The sequence below is a fragment of the Pezoporus wallicus genome, unplaced genomic scaffold (genome assembly GCF_028554395.1).
Source record: "Pezoporus wallicus isolate ANWC-B61680 ecotype Strahan unplaced genomic scaffold, APGP_CSIRO_Pwel_v1 contig_13954, whole genome shotgun sequence".
NCBI lineage: Eukaryota > Metazoa > Chordata > Aves > Psittaciformes > Psittacidae > Pezoporus > Pezoporus wallicus.
The window spans coordinates 2,871,404-2,884,345 of NW_026638000.1; the positions used below are offsets into that span (position 1 = coordinate 2,871,404).

General features: G+C 46.1%; 1 protein-coding gene and 1 long non-coding RNA gene across 3 annotated transcripts in view; one reads left to right on the forward strand and one right to left on the reverse strand.

Moving 5' to 3' along the window:
* The window catches only part of DOCK1 (dedicator of cytokinesis 1), a 315,270-nt gene that overhangs the window by 148,200 nt on the left and 154,128 nt on the right, over nt 1-12,942 (reverse strand). The window lies entirely within an intron of this gene.
* LOC130598839 (uncharacterized) overlaps nt 7,852-12,942 on the forward strand; it is a 59,755-nt gene continuing 54,664 nt past the window's right edge. The window contains exon 1 of the long non-coding RNA XR_008972096.1: nt 7,852-7,914. This is a non-coding gene — a long non-coding RNA (uncharacterized LOC130598839). The remainder of the gene's footprint in view (nt 7,915-12,942) is intronic.

The window sequence follows — 12,942 nt, forward strand, 5'->3', positions numbered from 1 at the left end:
GAGAAAGTGCCTATTTCCTTAAATCATCTTTACAATAAGATAATAAATGTTCAACTGGCTCTTTAAAAAGCACGGGCAGGGAAATTTTAATATCAACTCATCCCCACAAGTAATACTAACACTGAAATACTTCACAATGAGAGGAGAATTCCCTGCAGGAGACACACCACATGCCAATGCTTTTCTCCCTGAGGGGTAAAACATCCTATTCGAACCAGTCTTGTCCTTCCTCTTCCAAGGGAATCTCTAAGTCGGAGATATTAAGCTCTTTATGTAGAGCGAGAAAACTGAAGGGAAACCAACACTCCACTAAGTTAAGAGATGTTTTATCCTAATGCCTCTATTACCATGATCAGGAAGAGATGGAAGAAGCCTGAGTTACATTTATTTCCCAATAAAAAATTCTTTTCATGGCCTTAAAAGGCTACAGGGGTAACTAAATAAATGAGAAATTCTATTTCTAATATAATGTTTATATATATACACATATTTATATATATATATAAAAATTTGATGGATTGATAAATAAATAATGGAAAAAATCCCACAAAGCCAAACCCTGATAAACACATAGAATGAACTTCTCAATATGCTTCGACTTTTAGGGGGTTTTCATACAATTTATTTGTTGAAAATGGTTTAAATCCCTCACAATTACAGTCAGGAAGGACAGAAAAATGAAGTTTTCTCGTTGTTTGCAGCACGTAGTCTACATATATCAGCAACAACTAAAGGAATAAAAAGCAGTTGGTATCATTTCTTGAAGCCACACATGAAACCGTCACCACTTATGGGCTCTCAAGATAAAAATCCCAACTTTAAAATGCCCCAAATCTCAACTCTTTGGTAACTGCAGTTAAGAGCACTGGCTGCCACGTAAGCTTGCACTGCAGGATGAGCGACCTCCCTGCTATGGGTGAAATCCAACGTGTCTGCAGCCTTTGCTCACTTAAGCAAAATATGGAAGATGCCATGACATTGCAACATGGATAAGGCAGAGGATGGCCAAGCATTTCCTGGTCTGGAGAATACTTTATGTTATATAATATATAATGATCCCACACAGGCCTCACCTGGAGTACTGGGTCCAGGTATGGGCTCCCCTGTACAAGAGAGACATGGAGCTGCTGGAGCAAGGGCAGCGAAGGGCTATGAGAATGCTGAAGGGGCTGGAGCATCTCCTGTGAGGAAAGGCTGATGGAGCTGAGCCTGCTCATCCTGGAGAAGAGAAGGCTCCAGGGGATCTGATCAATGCATATATGTATCTGAAGAGAGGCTGTCAAGAGGATGGGGCCAGACCCTTCTCGGTGATGCCAGCTGATGGGACAAGAGGCAATGGGCATAAACTCAGCCTCGGGAAGTTCCACCTGAACGTGAGGAAGAACTTCTTCGCTGTGAGAGTGACTGAGCATTGGAATAGGTTGCCCAAAGAGGCTGCAGAGTGTCCCTTCCTGGAGATACTCAAGAGCCATCTGAACACAACCCTGAGGTAACCTTGCTTGAGCAGGGAGGTTGGACTAGATGAGCTCCACTGGCCCCTTCCAGCCTCAACAGTTCTATGACTAGCTGGTGGAAACGCATCAACATAGGCTCCTGGTCACATCACTGCGTGCGTTGGTCAAAGTATATGAATGTTAAGACCCAACCCTGAATATGCCCAAACCAGGAATGGGGATCACTCTATATGAAGGCAATACAGCTCCCCAGGAGCATACTGCCTGCTTTCTGCTGAAAATGGGGCTTTTCTGGGTGCTGGAGAAAGCACCTTGCCCAAGCAGCATCCTCTGGCCAGTGCACGGAGGATGGGAGTCAGTCACTGCCTCCTAACAGTTCACAGAGCACTTAAAGGGAATGACACAGAGATTCTCTAAGCTTCTCCCAGCAGCATCTACCTGTGCTGTCATATGAGTAAGGGCAGGAAGAACAAACCAACCCGAGCAAAAACAGCCCTAAAGATATATATAGAGAGAAACTTCTTCCATGGGTACAGCAGCAGAATATAAACAAGTGCAAAGTGTTGACATTTATCACTTCTTTCCTTAGTGAAAACATGCAACTTCCAACTTCTTTAGGCCAAATCTTGCCTTTCTCCAAGCGAATGGAGGGAATAAAACATGAGTCTTATTCCTCTGAGAACCAGAAGTCAGTGTGTGCAATAACATGAGTGATGAACCTTTGGGGTATTTACCCTGTTGCCACAAACATTCGCATTGTGCTTTCTGCAAATCAAGATCACCAAGGCGTTTTTCAGCTCACAAACTCTGCTCTCAATACTCCTGGATAAGATGTGCCATCTCCTTTACCCCGCCTGATTTAAGCAGCTCAGCACTCATTTAGGTTGAGTGAATTCAGTGTGGGCCCATTCAGAACACAAAAGGGTATAGGTGAAAATTAGCCTCCTTAGGCTTGCAGGGCTTGTTTTACCTCAAACCTTATTGTCCACATCCAGATTTGATCCCTGACAGTTCAATCTCTATCAATCAATAGAAAACTTGTTTTAAAAGGAAATCCTTAAGAGGACATCAATGCTGATTGCTGCACCCTGACCAGCTGAGCCACACTGCTTCCAAAACCAGAAGGAAATGGAAAAAGAGCTGATTTTCATGAAAAGAGCACAAAGTGTAAGGAAATTTGCCATTTTCATAGGTGGGCCATGGAAAAAGAGCATTCAGCACTGGGATAATGGTTATGGCTACACAAGGAACATCAGGAGGCTTCTCCTCCAGCCAGCTGAAAACAGAACTGCTCCAGGTTGGACCAGGCTGCTCAGGGCTTTACAATCACAGGGCTTGGAGCAGCTCTGCTCTGGAGCCAGGCTGAGAGAGCTGGGCTGGGGCAGCCTGGAGAAGAGAAGGCTCCTGAAGGGGAGACCTGAGAGCAGCTCCAGTGCCTAAAGGGGCTGCAGGAAACCTGGAGAGGGGCTTGGGACAAGGGATGTAGGGACAGGCCAAGGGGAATGGCTTTAACCTGCCCGAGGGGAGACTGAGATGAGCTCTTAGGCAGAAGCTCTTCCCTGGGAGGGTGCTGAGGCGCTGGCACAGGGTGCCCAGAGAAGCTGTGGCTGCCCCACCCCTGGCAGTGTTCAAGGCCAGGTTGGACACAGGGGCTTGGAGCAAGCTGCTCGAGTGGAAGGTGTCCCTGCCCGTGGCAGGGGTTGGAGCTGGAGGAGCCTTAAGACCCCTTCCAACACAAATCAGGCTGGGATCATATGCAAATCCTATAATCATAGAATCACAGAACAGTTAGGTTGGAAAGGACCTTAAGATCACCCAGTTCCAACCCCCCTGCCATGGGCAGGGACACCTCACACTAAACCATGGCAACCAAGGCCTCATCCAACCTGCCCTTGAACACTGCCAGGGATGGAGCATTCACAACTTCCCTGGGCAACCCATTCCAGTGCCTCACCACCCTCACAGGAAAGAATTTCCTCCTTATATCCAATCTAAACTTCCCCTGTTTAAGTTTGAACCCATTACCCCTTGTCCTATCACTACAGTCCCTAATGAAGAGTCCCTCCCCAGCATCCCTATAGGCCCCCTTCAGACACTGGAAGCTGCTCTGAGGTCTCCACGCAGCCTTCTCTTCTCCAGGCTGAACAGCCCCCACTTCCTCAGCCTGTCTTCATACAGGAGGTGCTCCAGCCCCTGATCATCCTCGTGGCCTCCTCTGGACTTGTTCCAACAGTTCCATGTCCTTTTTATGCTGAGGACACCAGAACTGCACACAATGCTCCAGGTGAGGTCTCCCGAGAGCAGAGCAGAGGGGCAGGATCACCTCCTTCGACCTGCAAAGAGTAATAAAACAGCCCCATAGCCCTGAATCGAGGGAAACCTCTCTGGCAAGAAAAGCCAAAAGGATCTTCACAGAGATCAAAACCAGGACCCAAGATCACGATAGCTCCACTGAAATCCATTCTGCAAAAGGCTTATTAAGTAAGAACCTGATGCTTTGCACAATGAGGAGATACAGAGTGTTCCTAGTTTGAAACTGCTTTGTATTAGCTTTCATAGAAAGCAAGCAAAAAATTAATGTGACATTTTAACACCACCATTTATCATTTTTCTAAGGCTCTTTTTCAAAGGAGCCCATTTCAACCAAAACTGCTTCCCTCTACAAAGCTCTCTACCATCTCGGTATTAAACAGTATGCCCTCCAATTGAAGTCTCTGTGCTTAAGATTTTCGAAGGTCAGTCCATTTCCTTTTGGTTTCCTAAATGCAATTGCCTTTCCCCACCTTATTTCACTGAAAATCTAGAGAACTGCCCTCAATAAATCTCTTTCAGTGAAGTTGGTTGACTCTTCCATAAATGCTAACAATAAAATGATAAATACGAGTAATAAAACCCTGAAAACAACGGTATTTAAGGATACATGAAGTACTTACACAGTAAAATACATAAGGAAAAGCTGTGCAAAATAGGGGTTTAAGGAATTCTGCACACACAGAGCAGTGAATATGGGACTGGAACCATTCTGGTATTAGAATCACTTACTTTTATTGTAGTTATCACTGGTTGGGACTCAAAGCCTTTCCTCCCATTCGTGTGATACCAGGACACGTTGGAAAGGACAAGGAAGGAGAGGCAGAACAAACAAGAGCCTCTCTGTCCCTGCATCAGTCCCTTTTTGAGGAACGGTTTCTGCAGAGCCCCACACAGAGGAGCAACCTTTGAGTAAGGCTTCAGAGATGCGAATCCACAGCAAAGTGGAGGGATGTGCATTGACATTTTCACACCATCTGTGAAGACACAGGGCTATGGAGCAGTATTGGTTGGTTTAAGGTTTAAATGCTGTCCCCAAACATATTTAATGGTGTTTTGTCAGCTTTGCTGCCACTCCCCAGAGTAATTTATGTGGTAACGCACCTGATGTTCCCATCAACAGCAGCCACTTCCCTGCTGCATGGCCAGAGTTTTTAACCCCTACGACAGCACACACTACCTCCTTACCCATGCACAGACACTTTTGGAGGGCTGCAAAAAGAGGTGGTGAGCACCTCAAGGCGTCCCTTCCCATAGGACCATTGGAGCATTCTCCTTCCCATACGTTCCTCTTAGCTTCAACCTCCACTCTTCTGGTTAAGAAAAACCCACTGCTCTGATCCTCCTCCTGGACAAGTCAACACACCCCGACATAAAATCATGGAATGGTCTGGGTTGGAAGGGACCTTAAAGCTCCTCCAGCTCCAACCCCTGCCACGGGCAGGGACACCTTCCACTAGAGCAGCTTGCTCCAAGCCCCTGTGTCCAACGTGGCCTTGAACACTGCCAGGGATGGGGCAGCCACAGCTTCTCTGGGCACCCTGTGCCAGCGCCTCAACACCCTCCCAGGGAAGAGCTTCTGTCTAAGAGCTCATCTCAGTTTCCCCTCTGGTAGGTTAAAGCTGTCACTTAAAGACATCTCTGTGCAGAAACATCTTGTTCGCCCCTGTCAAACTCTCCTGTAAGCCAGAATGTGTCTTCCCTATACTGAAAGCTGACTGGAGACAGCCTATCTCCAAGGTACACCTGCATCCTGGAAACCTCAGCTGCCCAATTTAAGCGCCACTGCTATTATCTGGTACTAAGTTAGCGCTTGGAGTCAAACTAAGTGAATAGATGTATTCATACACACACATTCATTTGGTCTTCAAAACTCCCAGCAACTCCTTCAGCGTTTGAGGAATTACTGACACAAAAGCACTTCACTATGGCCTGCACATCCTCTGCCCCAAGCATCAAAGAGCGACAGATACAAATCAGCAGCCCACAGGAACGGGTGCACACGCACATGTAAAACAGAGAGCAAAATCAGCTTGGTCCAGGCTTAACATGGGAATAATGTATTTCTTGATGCTAATATGAACCACTGCCTTCCTCGACCCAGAGAAAGACTTTCTTCTTGTTTTAGATTTCCTAATACAAAATGATGTCTTGCTTCCTTCACAATGCAGTTAGGAAGCTCATTTAACTATAATTATTATTATCATCTGCTGAAGCACTCTCAAAATGAAGGACGTATCTGTTCCAGCACCGAGTGTTAGATAAATGACAAGGGAAAAAAGCTGAACTTTCTCTAGAGCAAAGAGAAGTCACCAAAGAGCTAAAATAAAAACAAAGCTAGAGGGCAATAATAGGATACTGTAAATAAGGAGAGAATCTGGGGATGTTGGCTGAAGAGAAGCTCCCCATGACCCAGCCTTAGGCTGGACTTGAGCCCAGAACCCCCCTGTGTGCTGAGCTGCACCCCCAGAGTGTGAGCAGCAGCTCAGGGAGGGGATCCTGCCCCTCTGCTGTGCTCTGGGGAGACCCCCCTGCAGCCCTGATCCAGCTCTGGGGCAGCAGCACCAGAGGGATGTGGAACTGTTGGACTGAGTGCAGAGGAGGCCATGGAGATGCTGCGAGGGCTGGAGCAGCTCTGCTCTGGAGCCAGGCTGAGAGAGCTGGGCTGGGGCAGCCTGGAGAAGAGAAGGCTCCTGAAGGGGAGACCTGAGAGCAGCTCCAGTGCCTGAAGGGGCTGCAGGAAACCTGGAGAGGGGCTTGGGACAAGGGATGTAGGGACAGGCCAAGGGGAATGGCTTGAACCTGCCAGAGGGGAGACTGAGATGAGCTCTTAGGCAGTAGTTCAGAGACTGGTTTGTGTTGGAAGGGACCCTGAATCTCATCCAGTTCCAACCCCCTGCGATGGGCATGAGGGATGGGGTGTTCAATTGGAGATTTGCAAACACAAGGAAAAGCTAATTTAAGACAAGTGGCACCCCACGTTACGAATGACTGTGCTGGAGTCATTTCTGCAATTGTGACAGCCTACACGGATTATGGATATTGTCTCTGCAGCAGGTAAATCACACTGCAGTAAGATGTCACCATGACAAATCATGGGAATACTAAGGGAAGATGATACATTATCTTTTAAATGAACCTCCTCTTCATACAAGATAGGTGGCCCTGCCAGCTGAACACACGGATTAAAGCAACAGCCATTTTAAAGACAAATTCCTCTACTTTTGGCGCTTCTCATTTGACTGTTGTGACATCAAATAGAATTGATAGACGCAGTTTAGATATGCTTGGATTCAAAAGCAACATGCAAGAAGAAGTCTCTTTGGGGAAGCTTTTGCATTTTTAACTGATATTTCCCTTTGGTTCTTCAGCACATAAACCATCACACCCTACCAATGGGGCTGTTCTCATACCAAGGTTTCAGGACAGAAGAGATGCTGGGTATGGGGAATGTAGTCTATGATGTCAAGAAGAAAATGAACATGGTCAATGAGAAATTGAACATGAGCTGGCTTCAGTGCGTGCTCACAGCCCAGAAAGCAACCGTATCCTGGGCTGCATCAAAAGGAGCGTGATCAGCAGGTCGAAGGAGGTGATCCTGCCCCTCTACTCTGCTCTCGGGAGACCTCACCTGGAGCATTGTGTGCAGTTCTGGTGTCCTCAGCATAAGAAGGACATGGAACTGTTGAAACAAGTCCAGAGGAGGCCACGAGGATGAGCAGGGGACTGGAGCACCTCCTGTATGAAGACAGGCTGAGGAAGTTGGGGCTGTTCAGCCTGGAGAAGAGAAGGCTGCGTGAAGACCTCAGAGCAGCCTTCCAGTATCTGAAGGGGGCCTATAGGGATGCTGGAGAGGGACTCTTCATTAGGGACTGTAGTGACAGGACAAGGGGTAACGGGTTAAAACTTAAACAGGGGAAGTTTAGATTGGATCTAAGGAGGAAATTCTTTCCTGTTAGGGTGGTGAGGCACTGGAATGGGTTGCCTATGTAGGCTGTGAATGCTCCATCCCTGGCAGTGTTCAAGGGCAGGTTGGATGAGGCCTTGGTTGCCATGGTTTAGTGTGAGGTGTCCCTGCCCATGGCAGGGGGGTTGGAACTGGATGATCTTAAGGTCCTTTCCAACCCTAACTATTCTACGAGTCTATGATGTTCTGTGCTGCTCAGCGTTCAGTGCTGTAGAAGGTTACTTAGTCCTTGCAGACAGAATTACTGCCAGGCTCTCATCAGTGTTAAAAATAAAGACAAAGCTCTTTTCGCATTTGCATGTTATCAAAATGAAAATGCCATTGTAGGCAATGTTCTGCTTCTCTCCTCTCCAAAGAGGAGGCAAACTGATTGAAGATAGCTCTGCTGACAACAGGCCCGCCCTTTAATAAGACATTTGTAACTTAAGATCAATTTTCTGTTATATTTCATAGTATAGTAGCAAAATTAATCGTATGCAGACATATCCATGGGAAATAAGAGAATTAGCAGGTAGGTTACATCATAAGTCACACAGCTTCGCTGTGCCAGCGCCTCAGCACCCTCCCAGGGAAGAGCTTCTGCCTAAGAGCTCATCTCAGTCTCCCCTCAGGCAGGTTAAAGCCATTCCCCTTGCCTTGTCTTTGTCCAAAGCCCCTCTCCAGGTTTCTTGCAGCCCTTTTCTGTATTTAGGTAAAATGTGTACAAAGTTTGTCAGGAGCAGGGGAAAAACTCAGCAACGTTTCCTTAAGGCAACAAAACACAAGAAGCTGTGGCTGCCCCATCCCTGGCAGTGTTCAAGGCCAGGCTGGACACAGGGGCTTGGAGCAAGCTGCTCTAGTGGAAGGTGTCCCTGCCTGTGGCAGGGGTTGGAACTGGTTGAGCTGTAAGGTCCCTTCAACCCAAAGCAGGCTGGGATGCTATGATTCTATGAAGTTCAGATTTAAGTATTTTCCAAAAGGCAGTGTGGGAGGTGCTCTGTGGATATTTTGAGAAGCAGCCACATCTATATTTCATAAGGACACACTATCAAGGAACACAGACCTACTTAGTACTTTGCATTTAATTAAAGGAAACAGGGAAGGAACCCCCTGCAGAACCTGACAACAATCATTTGTGGGTTGCATCTCCAAGAATGACACAATTCCTCCCCATAACATTATGAAATGTGAACTGCATTCCTTGTGAAACTCACAGTAACTCAGAATTCTTTGGGGGGTTCTCTCCGCCAGCCTATGGCTAAACAACGTGCAAGCTTAGGGAGAGCTTCAAAGTTCCTTCACAAAAAGAATATGAAAGCAACCTATACTATGCAATGTAAGCAGAAGAAGAGGTGAACATTTCTCTTGTGGAAAACTCAAGTAATTAAACCTGTTTTTCACAATCATTTGGAATGGGGACAAGAAAGCCCAACATAAGATGCTCCCACAGGGTGCTACTGATAAACAGCTCTTTATCCTTTTCCTGCTGTAGACCTCACCGTGCTTAAACTCAGCACAGATCCAACACCAGCAGGCCACAAGGAGACTATCGGGTAGGTTAAGGACAAAATGAACTTTCTCTTCTGATTTGGGGCCGATCACAATATTCAACAGCATAAAAGAAAACGTGACGCTCATGGTAGGAACACGATGGAGGTGGGACAGCAAAGCCAGAGTTACACAAAGCTGCATTGGAACTGCTCAGTTTTTGGGTATGAGCAGGAGGCAGCACACTATAATAAGTCAGCATAGGTCAGGAAGACACCAGCACTGACTGAGCTATGGGCACGGGGGCAATAGGAGGTGATTTCTGCTTTCAATCCTCACCAACAGCTCCCAGGGTAAGAATACACAGTAAATGGGAGCAGGGCTAAAGCAGGTGTAGAATAAGGATGAATTCAAAGAGCATTAAATTGAAATGGGTTTGTTTAAAAAGCATTTAGAATACATGAAAAATATGATGCCTTATAGCACTAATCAGTTGGAATACTTCAAATCCAAAAGGCTTACTTTAAGAAAGCAGAACCACAGAACTGAAGCAAGCGACCAGACAGCACCCGCACACACAACCATGGGAAGTAACTAAACCAGGTTCTGAACACAGGAGGTCCTTCTGTACGCACACAGGTTTTAAGCTGAAATTGAAGTACAGTTTATTCTGTTTATTTAGGTACCAACATACCCTTGGAAGTTAAAAGAACCACACTTTTAAACCCAGGTCTTCTCGTTTCCCTTTTCCATTCCAACGAGAAGGCAAAACGTGGGACTCAGCATCCGAGCTCCTGAAGGACAGAGCTCATTGCATCCACTGAATGTTGGGGGACACCCAGGTACCCCAAGACCTGAGGGCAGCATCTCCATGTTTACACAGTGATGCCCAATAGTTAATAGCATAGCAGTCATAAGCCCAGGGAAGAGGGGGAATATCTGCTCCTAAAGCTCAGCTGGTTCCAGATGAAGCTAATTCAGGTTTCTCTGTGCTTACAGGCCTACCAAAAACCACCTAAAGCTTTTCAGGGGCATACCTTCTGTAGTGAATAACTCACTGACTGAAGTGCACAACGTGTTTAGGTAATTTTCCTAATACCCAACACGCTCAATGTATTCAAGTTATAACAAAGCCTTCTGAAGTGCTAGTTTTCCACCCCGGAAATAAAATGTGATGTATAATTGAACTTCATTTTCCTTTCAGCTTCATCTTGGTAGAAATCATAGGGAAAAAAGTAAATCCCCTCGCAAATAGGAAGTCATTTATCATTTTCAACACAGTAACATTTAACATTAAGACCAGCATTAGATGCATATTCAACTGTGCAATTGGTTTCGCATACATACAGCTGATACACGTGGTTATCCAAAGCAGCTTAAGTCGAGAGACCTTTTAAATGACATATCCATAAGTGGGACTTCATCTCTTGCTGTAAAAACAAGTGAAATTAAATCCAAACCATCAAAATCAGTGATTCCAAATGGTCCAAACTAAAAACCCACCTCTCTGGCTGCTGTGGCAGCAGAGGAGGAAGCACAGGATTGCCAGCCCAGGAAGGGGAAGGCAGTGGGAAGGGGCTGGTTTGCTCCATGGAGCTCAGCTCTTACCATGGCATCCTTCCATTGCTACCCCAGGTGCATGTACAAGAATATCCTAAGATGAACACTCCCATCTCCTTTTTTCACCCAAACTGCCAGCAGAGCAGTAGCAACAGGATGAAGCAGAACCTCTTACATTTTATGATGTTAAGCTCCATGCCTGAACTCATCCAGGGTTTCCCTATATCCCAGTCCTGGACTTCTCCACCAACATGAAGTACATTCAAACCAGCACCACTGAGGCAAAGCAGCAGCTTTGACATGTACTCAAAATAGATAAGAAATCACAGCATCATGGAATGGTTTGGGACCTTAAAGCTCATCCAGTTCCAACCCCTGCCACGGGCAGGGACACCTTCCACTAGAGCAGCTTGCTCCAAGCCCCTGTGTCCAACCTGGCCTTGAACACTGCCAGGGATGGGGCAGCCACAGCTTCTCTGGGCACCCTGTGCCAGCGCCTCAGCACCCTCACAGGGAAGAGCTTCTGCCTTAGATCTAACCTGAAAAAATATTAACAAAGAGTAAGTAAAACCCAAACCAGTGCACAGGCTACAGGAAAAACTAAAAAACTATATAGAATGAATTGAATTCAGCAGCACTGCCTCCACTGCCACCTTTAGTGGCTATTCATAGCATCATAGAACAGTTAGGGCCGGAGAGGACCTTAAGATCATCCAGTTCCAACCCCCTGCCACAGGCAGGGACACCTCACACTAAACCATCTCACCCAAGGCTCTGTCCAACCTGGCCTTGAACATCACCAGGGATGGAGCATTCACAACCTCCCTGGGCAACCCATTCCAGTGCCTCAGCACCCTCACAGGAAAGAATTTCCTCCTTAGATCCAATCTAAACTTCCCCTGTTTCAGTTTGAACCCATTACCCCTTGTCCTGTCACTACAGTCCCTAATGAAGAGTCCCTCCCCAGCATCCCTATAGGCCCCCTTCAGATACTGGAAGGCTGCTATGAGGTCTCCACACAGCTTCTCTTCTCCAGGCTGAACAGCCCCAACTTGCTCAGCCTGTCAGTCATTTAACTGAAGTTTTTATGATAATCCACATATTTATGTGCATAACACTTCTTCATGTGGCTGTACTACAGCAAAAAAGCTGAGGGCAGGTAACAAAACATAAGGCTTTAATAGCACAGACTGAAAGTGAAGCTCCCATGACTCTGCATCAGTGTGAGCTTGGCCCAGAACCCACCCATGCACTGGGCTGCATCCCAGTAATGTAACCAGTGGGGAATTTTGCTATTATCCTGAGAAAAGCTGCTACAATTTACATTCAATGTGCTATCAACATAACCAATTCCTTCATAACACAGATATGGGCATGTTTACAAGGCAATAGTTCAATAAATAGAGAACTACCTAGATGACCTTTGAAGGTCCCTTCCAACCCAAACTATTCTATATTCTATGATCATTAAAATATCACAGAAGACAAATCTGACCCTTATTTCTACATGATATTATATACTATTCAGATACACTAAAAATATGAAAAATAGGAGAAAATACCTGAAAGATCTCAAATATCCCAATTAATCCCCAGGCTTGCCTTCAGATCACAAAACATGAGTGGATTGTTTGATTCCTACTTGAAGGCAACAGTATCATAGAATTATAGAAGAGTTAGGGTTGGAAAGGACCTTAAGATCTGGCCTTGAACACTGCCAGGGATGGAGCATTTACCCCTTCTCTGGACAACCTGTGCCAGGGCCTCAGCACCCTCACGGTAAAGAACTTCTTCCTTAGATCCAACCTGAACTTCCCCTGTTTCAGTTTGAACCCGTTACCCCTTGTCCTGTCACTACAGTCCCAAATGAAGAGTCCCTCCCCAGCATCCCTATAGGCCCCCTTCAGATACTGGAAGGCTGCTATGAGGTCTCCACGCAGTCTTCTCTTCTCCAGGCTGAACAGCCCCAACTTTCTCAGCCTGTCTCCATAGTTCATCATTTTGAAAGCAGTTTTCCTGACATAATGTCCATGCATTTAACACCATCAGAACTCCTTTGGGGGGCATAACATTTTAAACCAGAACAGCAAAATAAACCAACTTACAGAGTCTACAACACTCAACCCACTCTTGACATGTGGCAAAAATAAGTCTTGAAAACAGTAAGTACTTTGTATTGCTATG